Below are 10,489 nucleotides of genomic sequence, written 5' to 3' on the forward strand. Positions count from 1 at the left end.
GTCTTAATTAAAATAATATATTGCTTGGTATAATGAGGATGGATTTTTACCACTTTAGCATAGTTATATCTTTTACATATTAAGAGGTTATAAATAAATATTCCTACAATAGGTAATAGTGATGAAGAAATGCATGCATCCAAACCCTCAGCATTTCAGTACTGAATATCATGTTATAAATGATGATTATCCATAACAATATAATTGATTTTCCTTTTGATCTCTATTCTTATACATTCTTGGGAGAGATTGTAATATTACTATAGCAAATGAAAGTAAACATTGCCTCTGATTTAGACAGTCATTTGAGTTTGTAAATACACTTTACCTATATATGCCCTTTGTTTCTGTAAAGTGATTTGCTAAATTCAGAGGAAGGAAGGAAGGAAGGAAGGAAGGAAGGAAGGAAGGAAGGAAGGAAGGAAGGAAGGAAAGAAGGAGACAGAAAGAAGACAGAAAGGAAGGAAAGAATTAAGAAAGCTACTTTACCACTTAAAAATTAAATTTCCTAATGTCCATTTTTACAGCAATACACATAGAGAACTTCAAATGAATACTTTCTGTAGCATATTCATGAGTTAGGACACTCAAATTCAGAAACAAAACCTAGCAAGGTAAAAGAAGAGAATTAAGGCACTGACACAAAATTCCAACTGCTCATAATCATCTGTGTATGCAGAAATAGAAGAAATGAGAAAGACAATATTTCGGATTCATTTTCATGATCCATTGGGCAGCTGCTCCGAGGAGAATATCTAATGAAGCATGTGGTGTCGTGCTGTCAGGCTCCAGAGCACGGGCTGTGCTTTCACCTTATGGTCACATTCTTCACTCACCACTAATACTAACAGGTCCATGTGTTTGAGCACATTAAAATAAGATATGTATATATTATTCAGCTTCTTTTGAAAATTGTTGGCTGCTACCGCACCATTTGTAGGAGTGACAGCATTCAGTGGTGCATTGTTCTGTGAAATAGAGTACAGAGTCACACAGTGAGAAGGGAAAATGTAAAATCAAAAGTTTTCTGGGAGCTATTATTTAGTAAGGCTTTTGTTAAGGACTTAATCCTGCAAGAGCTCACCTGTTATTTTTGTTTCCATTTTCTTCTAAGAGAGACTGAGTTTTTTCAAAGGATCTGATTGTAGTGTTGTTTTATTACACATATTTGAGGTTCACGTTACTTAATAGTTTTGTGTTGTATACCTGAGCAATATAAAAATAAATCTGTAAGTTCTCTGCTGTTACATCTTAAAATTGAGCATTGACAGTTTAACAATGGGGAGTTCTTACTATGTTATTATTATGAACATTGAAAGTCAAAATCATAAAGAGTTACTAGTTCTGGCATGTCAAAAGTAATCAGTGTTAAATTTTAAGCAACCTATAGGTTGCAAAGATTGCTCAGTTGAAAGGAGAAGCATAATTGTCCAACTAATTTTTATCTCTGCATCTCATTCAAGCCTTGAAATTAAAATTTAGTTTGAAATGGGGAGTTCATAATATTTCAACCATTGATTGTCATTGTCATGAAGAATATGAGAATGTATCCTGTGTTATGACTAACTCAGAATTTTTAACCTAAGTTAGTAAAGCCATTAAATATGCTTTCTTATGTTGTTTACTTTCTTATATCTTGTGCTTGTTCTATGAATAATGCATTGTGATTATAAGGAAATTAGAGAAATTATCCTAGTGCTGAAGGTCAAGCTACTGATCAAGATGCCTAGTCAAAATATTTGCCTGCGTATCATGGAGAAAACAGAAACTGAGTGGTGAGTATAGAAAGCAAGGTGGGAAATGATATGTGATGTCCTTCAGTAAATGAATTGTTCTTATTGGTTGATAAATAAAGCTGTTTGGGGCAATGGCTTAGCAGAGAAGTCAGGAGGAACATCAGGAGAAAGAGAGAGAGAGAGAGAGAGAGAGAGAGAGAGAGAGAGAGAGAGAGAGAGAGAAGGTGGAGTCAGGAGACACCATGTAGCTGCTGAAGAAAACAGAAGCCAGAACCTTAACTGGTAGGCCACAGCTTCATGGTGATCCACAGATTAATAGAAATGGGTTAATTCAAGATGTTAGAGCTAGCTAGAAATATGGCTGAGTCATTGGCCAAACAGTGTTCTGATTAATAGAGTTTCTGTGTGAATTTTTTGGTCTAGGTGTCCAGGAAACAACAACAACAACAACAAAAAATCAGTCTCTGTTTACAGGGAACCATTAAAATACTTGGGAAAGTTGCATTTTTGTTCTTCAGTATAATTTAGTATTGTAAGCTCCTGAGAAATTGAATCTAGGACTTGGGATTAGAGAAAAGGTACTCACATGAAGAAATACTCTTAGTCAGGATGCAGGACTGGGTCAGGCATGGATACAAACTTCACCAGTATTCCTAAAATAGGCTGACCTACTCTCAGAGGCAGTTTTGGAAGAGGGATGTACCCGAAACAAAGTAAATTTTTTGTTAAAAAGAAATATAGTGGGATAATGAGATGCTAAGAGAGTAAAAATGTTTGCTGCAGAGGCTGCTAATAACCTGAGTTCCATCACTACAGCCCACATGGGAAGGAGAGAATGCATCCCTTCAAGTTGTTACCTTACCTCTACAAATGCAGGAAATGTGCCTACCTACATGCATAATATAACTCAACATACTCAAGTATATACTCAGCAACATCTTTGGAAGTTCCTTGTCTCATAAGGCCTTGTCAGGTCTTTTGTTTTACCTTTATTCATTCTCTCTCTCTCTCTCTCTCTCTCTCTCTCTCTCTCTCTCTCTCTCTCTCTCTCTCTCTCTCTCTTTCTTTCTCTCCTTAATTATTTAACAGTTAATTAATTTTTAATAATTTCTTAATTTTACCCTACAGGTCCTTCCCCCTTTTTGTTTTATGGGGTCCCTGAATAGGTGAATGAGTGGATCTCTGTCTATATCTGCATTTTATGTCTTTTCTTGTGTTCTTTCCTTCTCTTTGTGCCATATCTGATGTATCTGTTTCTCTTTTACTTTGTTATATTTTAATATCATCCCATAGAAACCTGCTTGTCATTTTATAAGAAAAAAAAGTAAATGGGATGAATAAGGATAAAAGGGGGTGTTGGGAGAAACTGGTATTAGTAGAGGGAAGGAGAGCCATAATCAAGATATATTATATGGAAAATATATTTTCTTTTTTGTCAATTTTATTGAACTCTACAATAGAGTTGGTACTGACCTAGAATCCTCCTCCATGAGCACATGCTCTCACAGTTTAGGAAGGAACTATGCAAGATGCCAAGGGAGAAAAGCAATTAGTCCTATTCAGCTATAAAATCTGTGAACCACACTCATTCCAAACCTGATAGCATTATCAATGGCTCAATAGCAATACTTATACCTTGAAACAATCAGCTGTCTAAATGAACTTAAAGAACGCTCAATAAAAGGGAAGTCATTTGTATAATCTAGGGTTTCCATTGCTGTGCTAAAACACCACGACAAAAAGCAACACGGGAAGGAAAAGGTTTGTTTCCTCTGACAACTCTAAGGTCACACTCCAACACTGCTGGAACCCAAACTGGATCAGACCCTTAAGGCAGAAATTCATGGATTTCTGAGTTTACGTTCTTTTATTATTATTATTTTTTTGTAAAAAATCATTTTATTTTCCCATCCATTCATCAGAGAAAGTGAAGCCCCCCATGGGGAGTCAACAAAGTCTGCCACATCACTTGAGGCAGAACTAAGGCCCTCCTCCTTGTAACTATTCTGAACAAGTATCCCTCCATAGGGAATAGGTTCCTAAAAGCCATTTCATGCTCTAGGGATACATGCTGGTCCTGCTGCCAGTGGGCCCACAGGCTGCCCAAGCCACAGAACTGTTATCCACATTCAGAAGGCCTAGTTCAGTCCTCTGCAGGTTCCCCAGCTGTCAGTCTGGAGTCAGTGATCTCCCACTAGCTTATGTCAGCTGTTTCTCTGGGTTTCTCCATCATGGGGTTGAACCCTTTTCTCAAATTATCGCTCCTCTCTCTCTACGATTTGACTCTCAGTTTGCTTTCTTATTAAACCCAGGACCACCTTCCCAGGAATGGTAACAGTCACAGGGAGCTGAGCCCTTTTACATCAACCATTAAGCAAGAAAATAAAGCATAGGTTTGCCAGAGACCAGTCTGATGGGGATATTTTCCCTATTAAAGTTTCTTCTTCCAAAATGAACTTAATATGAGACACATGTAACAGAAACCCATCAGATCATCAGGCCTACAACTATAAAAGTTGCCAAGTATCCATCATTAGAAGGGAAATATACCTTAGAGGAGAAACTACTGCTACTAGTTTCCTAAAACACAAAACCATTTCTAAACATGTTCTAAATATTTATCCTTATGCCCAATGATAAGGCTAGCTTTCACTGCTCATCAAAGAAGCATCTTTGTTCGGCAAAAAGAAGCTACCTGAGAGATCCACAACAGGAAAGTGACTGTAGGATACCCAACCCAATTGGTTCATGTACAATACACACCCTACAGCTAAGACTTAAGCAATACCCTTGAAGAGAGTAAAAAATCATGAGAACCGGAGGGCCGGGATGCCTCTGCAAGACAGCATGTTCTGGACATGAATGGAAAGTTGTGTCCATGAAATTGTAAATAGAGAATTGCTTATGAAAGACCTGTAGAATGATATCCCACAGTTTCATGTGCATGGAAATTTTCATAAGGACCTATCCGTAGACCAAGGGCTACATGCAATCACTGGTTGCTGAAGCAGGAAGGCCCAGGTTTCTCTGGCTATATGTCTCCTGAAAGGCTATCATAAGGGGTCAATCCAAAGTTAATTATGTACATACTAGGAACATTGGGTGAACGTCGTGTGTGTGTGTGTGTGTGTGTGTGCAACAATGAAAAGATTTTGGAAGCTGAGTATGGACATGGTAGGAGTTGGAGGACAAAGGGGTTGATAGATCACAAATACTCTATGTGCAGTTCTAATTTTTTTTAGAAAAAGAAAAAACAAAAACAATGAGTGATAAACTGTTTAGTAAAAATATATTGATTCTCATTTATTCCCACTTTCCTCATATTTTTCATTACATATATTTCATAGTGTAAGAACTTTTTAAGTTATTCATCTTACACCTGTCAGATTGGCTAAAATAAAAAACACAATGATAGCCTTTGCTGGAGAGTTTGTGGAGAAAGGGGTACACTCATCCATTGCTGGTGGGAATGCCAACTTGTGCAACCACTTTAGAAAGCAGTGTGGCGGTTTCTCAGGAAATTCGGGATCAATCTACCCCAGGACCCAGCAATACCACTCTTGGGAATATACCCAAGAGATGCCCTATTATACAAGAAAAGTATATGCTCTACTATGTTCATAGCAGCATTGTTTGTATTTTTTCTTCTTTAATTTATTTCAAGTGCCTGGAAAAGAGGTTGAGAAATAATAGAAAACACACACACACACCACACATATTTTAAATATTATAATATATGCAAATACATAATATACATATTTTGCATGCATATATGTAAATACACTTATGTTCACATATATCCATTCTATTTATTCCAAATATGTATGCATATAAATGCATACATATACATATTATATGCATACTTGTATACATTAGTCATTTCAGGATAACTCTACAGTTCTGTAAAGATATAAAAATTTGTTTGCAATGATTTCTTCTAATTATTTTATTTTTGCATGCTCTTTCTAAGGTTGTATATCATTTCCAGTCATTTTTTTTTGTGCTGGCAAGTTTTATGACAACTTGAAACAAACTAGAGTCATCAGAGAAGGGGAGTCTCAACTGAGAAAATATTTACATAAGTTTGAGCTGTAGGCAAACATGTACGGCATTTTCTTAATTTGTGATTAAATAGGGAGGTCAGAGCGCATTGTTTGTGGGGCCATCCCATGTGGATATTTTGGGGTTCTATGAAACAGACTGAGAAGGTCATGAGGAGTAAGCCAGTAAGCAGGCTTTCACCATGACCTCTGCACCAGCTCCTGCCTCTGGGTTCCTATTCAGTTTGAGTTCCTACCCTCAGTGCTATTGATGATAAAATGTTACATGGAACTATGAGTAAAATAAACCCTTTCCTCTTCACATTGTCATGGTCATGGTGTTCATTCACAGCAATAATAACCCTAAATAAGATATCCAATGTGTATTTTTAATTAAAAGTTACATATTAGTAAACTTCTTACTCAGTACTTCAACCATCAGTGACATTTCTATTTGTTGATTAACCAATGCTGCACTTCTGTTTATAGCATCTGTTTCTACTCGCTCTTACTCTTTCTGGTACTCATAGATTCAGTATAGAAATCTGTCTATCATCTTCCACTATCATCTCTATGCCTCTATCTCTCTGTCTCTTTCTGTTTCTCTCTGTGTGTCTGTGTCTTTCTCTCTGTGTGTCTCCCTTCCTCCCCCACCTCTCTCCTTTTCTCATTCTCTCTCCTCTAATTTCCATATGGCCGGATTCATAGGCTGGCTTCCTATTCCAAGCTGCATTCTCATTTGCTTTCCTGACAATCTGTTTATTATCACGAGGTCTCAGCTTTGACTTAATCTTGACATCAGTTGGCTTTTAGCTGGAAATATGCAATTGAGATGGCGAATCTGTCATTCTTGTTGACCTTTTAACAGCCTAGTGACAGGAACCCATTTCCTTTTTCTAGACTTTAGTTAACCAGGGATTCCTGGGCCAGGTTAAATCAGAGATTTGGAAACACAAGCTAACAACCTGACAAATAGGATTAAAACATTGAGTGTGTGAAAACGTGCTTGTTATTCCAGCAGATGACAGAAGAATTTTAGGTTGGCTTTTATAAGCTGCTTTGCAAAACACAAGCCAAATTCAGCAGATAAAAAAAAATCAGTTCTCCCTTAGACCTTCCTTATGAAAGAGTTGTCTGTAAACTAGAACTGTTCAGTTTAGGATCGATTTTGCATTATAAAACAATCTTGATAAATCTAAATAAATGACAATTATGGATCAAAAATAAAAATATTTGCTAAGATATGATTCTTATGGATATAGTACTGAAATGTTAAAATATTGTAATTATGATGTTCTTTAACTTTTCAGACCACAAAACGCAGAGCATTTCAGAAAAACAGTCTATGCCTATGTAGATGGGCATATTATATAGAAATACAACTGAATTATAATCCAAGTAATATCAAATATTTCTTACTTAAAATGGATAATTTATATAAAAATTATATTGAAGTCTTAACAGTATTAAAATATTTATTTTTAATTTTATATATTTTTGAATATTGAAAGAGTGCTTATTATATGATTTTTATTAAACATGCTGATTTCTAATTAATTCAATGACATTTATAGATTATGGATACACAAGGTCTCTTCTTGATCTTAATTTATGTTCTTTCCCTGCTATTTTCACTTTCAGATATTCCCCAATAAGCATCTGATTCATATAATACTTTAATAATAATTCTAACTTATGTTTATGAAAATTGTTTTAATGGACCATTTGAAAAACCCTCCTGACATTCATATGAATCATTTAATAATACACATTAAGTAAATGGCAAATCATGATTTCATTTGTATTCACTACAATAACATAGTTTATAAGGCATTATTTTAGCATTTGTGCTAATGCAGTTCTCCATTTCCATGGAAATTTATTTTTATTTTTTTTTAATTGAGCCAACTTGACTCATTGTTCTAAAAGATTTAATTAGATACATCCTAACCCAGAGTGCTCAGTATATGATAAAGTTACAAATGCAAAAAATCCACATTTTAAATTAATATTTCATTTGTCATTGTTGAAAGACTAGTTAAATTTACAATTTTTTAAAGACAAATAGAATTACTAATTTATGTTTTTAAGTGTTGTGAAAGTGCACAGAAAACTATGTTGAACATTCAACCTGCCTTTTATTTTATGAATACTCCTTAGTATTCTAACATTCCAGATGACTGGTATTAGAACATACAAGACCCATGTTTTCTTAAAGAAAGTTGATGACATATTGTCAATCTCTAACAGTGCTGCTCTTCTCTGTGTAAATAAAGGACATTGTTGTCAGTAGAGAGTCATTCAGGAGTTTGGTTAGGCTTTCAGTGAAAAATAAAGCAAACTTGACACTTGATCTGATCAATTGCCTTAGTCTTCATGACAAGGGGGAGATCTTCTTGGTTGTTTGATGTGATGATGCGTCATCTGAATGTTGAAGACAATGGCTAGATGCCAGGAAAGGTAGCTGAGTTGAGAAATGGCTGAGGAATCAATTTGACCCAAAACAAATGTTAGAAAAGTCTAAAATAGTTAGTCAAGAGTGACATGAATAACATGTTTTATTTTCTTGTTTCACTTCCCTTATATGATTGTCATTTCTTGTGCCACTTTCAAAATTTTTCATTATTTCCAGGCATGTCTTTTAAGGCATGACCTTAAATAATAAACCTCACTTCTGGTCCACACATTTTCTTCTATAAATGTAAGTAATAGAACAGAAATTATTGACCCTGTAAAAATAAGCTTCAAGTGATGCTCCTGAATCTAGAGACTATTTTAGATAAGAAAACCTTTCTCTGATTTAAAAATAAGATTTCAGAACAACCCATTATAATTTTTAACTTCACACTAAATAAAATTTGTTAAAGCTTATTTAGAAACTTGCTGACTAAAGGGGAAAAAAGACATAACTTTCAACAAGAGCACTGAAATATAAATCTGGTTAAATGTTTTGTTATTCTTTTTAGTTAAAATGTGTGCGTGTGTGTGTGTGTTGTGTGTGTGTGTGTGTGCGTGCGCGCGCGTGCAAGCTGGTTTACTTTTCTTTTCTTTTTTTTCAATTCCCGTCTTTTTATTTATTCATACACAACTACTTGTCTTCCGGCTTGTTGAAGCAGTAAGTCAGACAGCACTTGCTACAATAATGTCTGTCAAAGTGACTGGCCATGAAAACTCCAGCACCACATTCATCAGAAGGACACTCCCGACGAAGACGGCTAATTTTGCCATTTTCATCCACCTTATAGTACTTCAGTACAGCCAGCTTCACCTTCTTCCTCTTATGCTTGTTCTTCTTGGGGGTGGTGTAAGACTTCTTCCTTTTCTTAGCACCACCACGAAGTCTCAACACCAAATGAAGGATGGACTCCTTTTGGATGTTGTAGTCAGACAAAGTACGGTCATCTTCCAGCTGCTTGCCAGCAAAGATCAGCCTCTGCTGATCAGGAGGAATTCCTTCCTTATCCTGGATCTTGGCTTTGACATTTTCTATAGTGTCCGAGAGTTCAACCTCGAGCGTGATGGTTTTTCCTGTAAGGGTCTTCACGAAAATCTGCATCCTGGCGGTGCTGCCACCACAGACGGTGGATGGGAAAGGGCTGGTTTACTTTTCTAAGTTACAAATTTAAAGATGCTACTTGTATGTTCACTATCCTATTAATAAAATATAAAAATAAAAAACCTTCAAATTATTGTCCATATTACACACACATTGACATTTTTGCTGCTTCAGTACTTATGGTTGAGATAGTGCTATTACTCTCCAAATAAGGTGTTGTTTCTTGCATGCAATTCATAACATATCCTATTTTGATAAGAATTCTTCAATGACTACTTCTGACATTTTAAGAATTTAGTTTCGTCTATGCTCATCTTTGAGAAATAAAATGATTGCTTCTTTCATTTTAGTTGTCTTTTAGTTCTATTTAACACATATAAAGCGTTATATATGATATGTATGACAGATACAAGAACAAGATAAAGTAATAAATAATGACTATAAAAGCGATTAAATTACATTTCTATTATGAAATATGCCTGATTAACTAACTTTGCCAATTATACACTCCTTTGTTTGTATGCTACTTTAGTTTTACATAGCTGAAATGACCTAAAGGATGGACATACTAGCTTGCTTTTAAACTGCAGCTTTTAGAGCTGAAATTGATGTAGGATATAGAGACATAAATTTGAAAGGGTCATGTCAGAGAGGAAGAATCCAGACATGATAGTTACTAAATCACAGTAAGACACTCTGAAGGTTGAAAGCAGAAAATACGGCTAAATCTTGTGGATAACAGCTATAGAGTTAAAATTCAGTTCTTTTCAGTTTGTTTTGATGAAGATATTTTCATATTCAATCTTCCTGAACAATCTGTCTGCTAAGCCAACCCAAGAAAACATGAATGACCTGGGAACAGAGACAACTATGAAGAGTAAAGATTTGTGTTTAATAAGTAGATGTAGACTGCTTTGTAGCTGTCACATACTCATGACTGGGTTGCTAAAATATGTTTTTTTGTAACTAATATAAAAAACCGATAATAGTTCTTAAAAATCTTCTTTATAAATGACTGAAATTGTTCTTAAAATAATATTAAATGATAAGACAATAAAGCATAATTTTGAACAGCTAAATACATAAAATATTGTCCTAAACAATATGTGAAAAACGTTTTAAATGTTGGTTTTTAGATGAAAAATATTATGTGGCTA

General features: G+C 35.1%; 1 pseudogene; it reads right to left on the minus strand.

Moving 5' to 3' along the window:
• Positions 1–8,819: 8,819 nt before the first annotated feature.
• LOC101985899 lies at positions 8,820–9,332 on the minus strand (annotated as a pseudogene).
• Between the last annotated feature and the right edge of the window lie 1,157 nt (positions 9,333–10,489).

This window comes from Microtus ochrogaster, chromosome 19 (genome assembly GCF_000317375.1).
Source record: "Microtus ochrogaster isolate Prairie Vole_2 chromosome 19, MicOch1.0, whole genome shotgun sequence".
NCBI classification, from domain to species: domain Eukaryota; kingdom Metazoa; phylum Chordata; class Mammalia; order Rodentia; family Cricetidae; genus Microtus; species Microtus ochrogaster.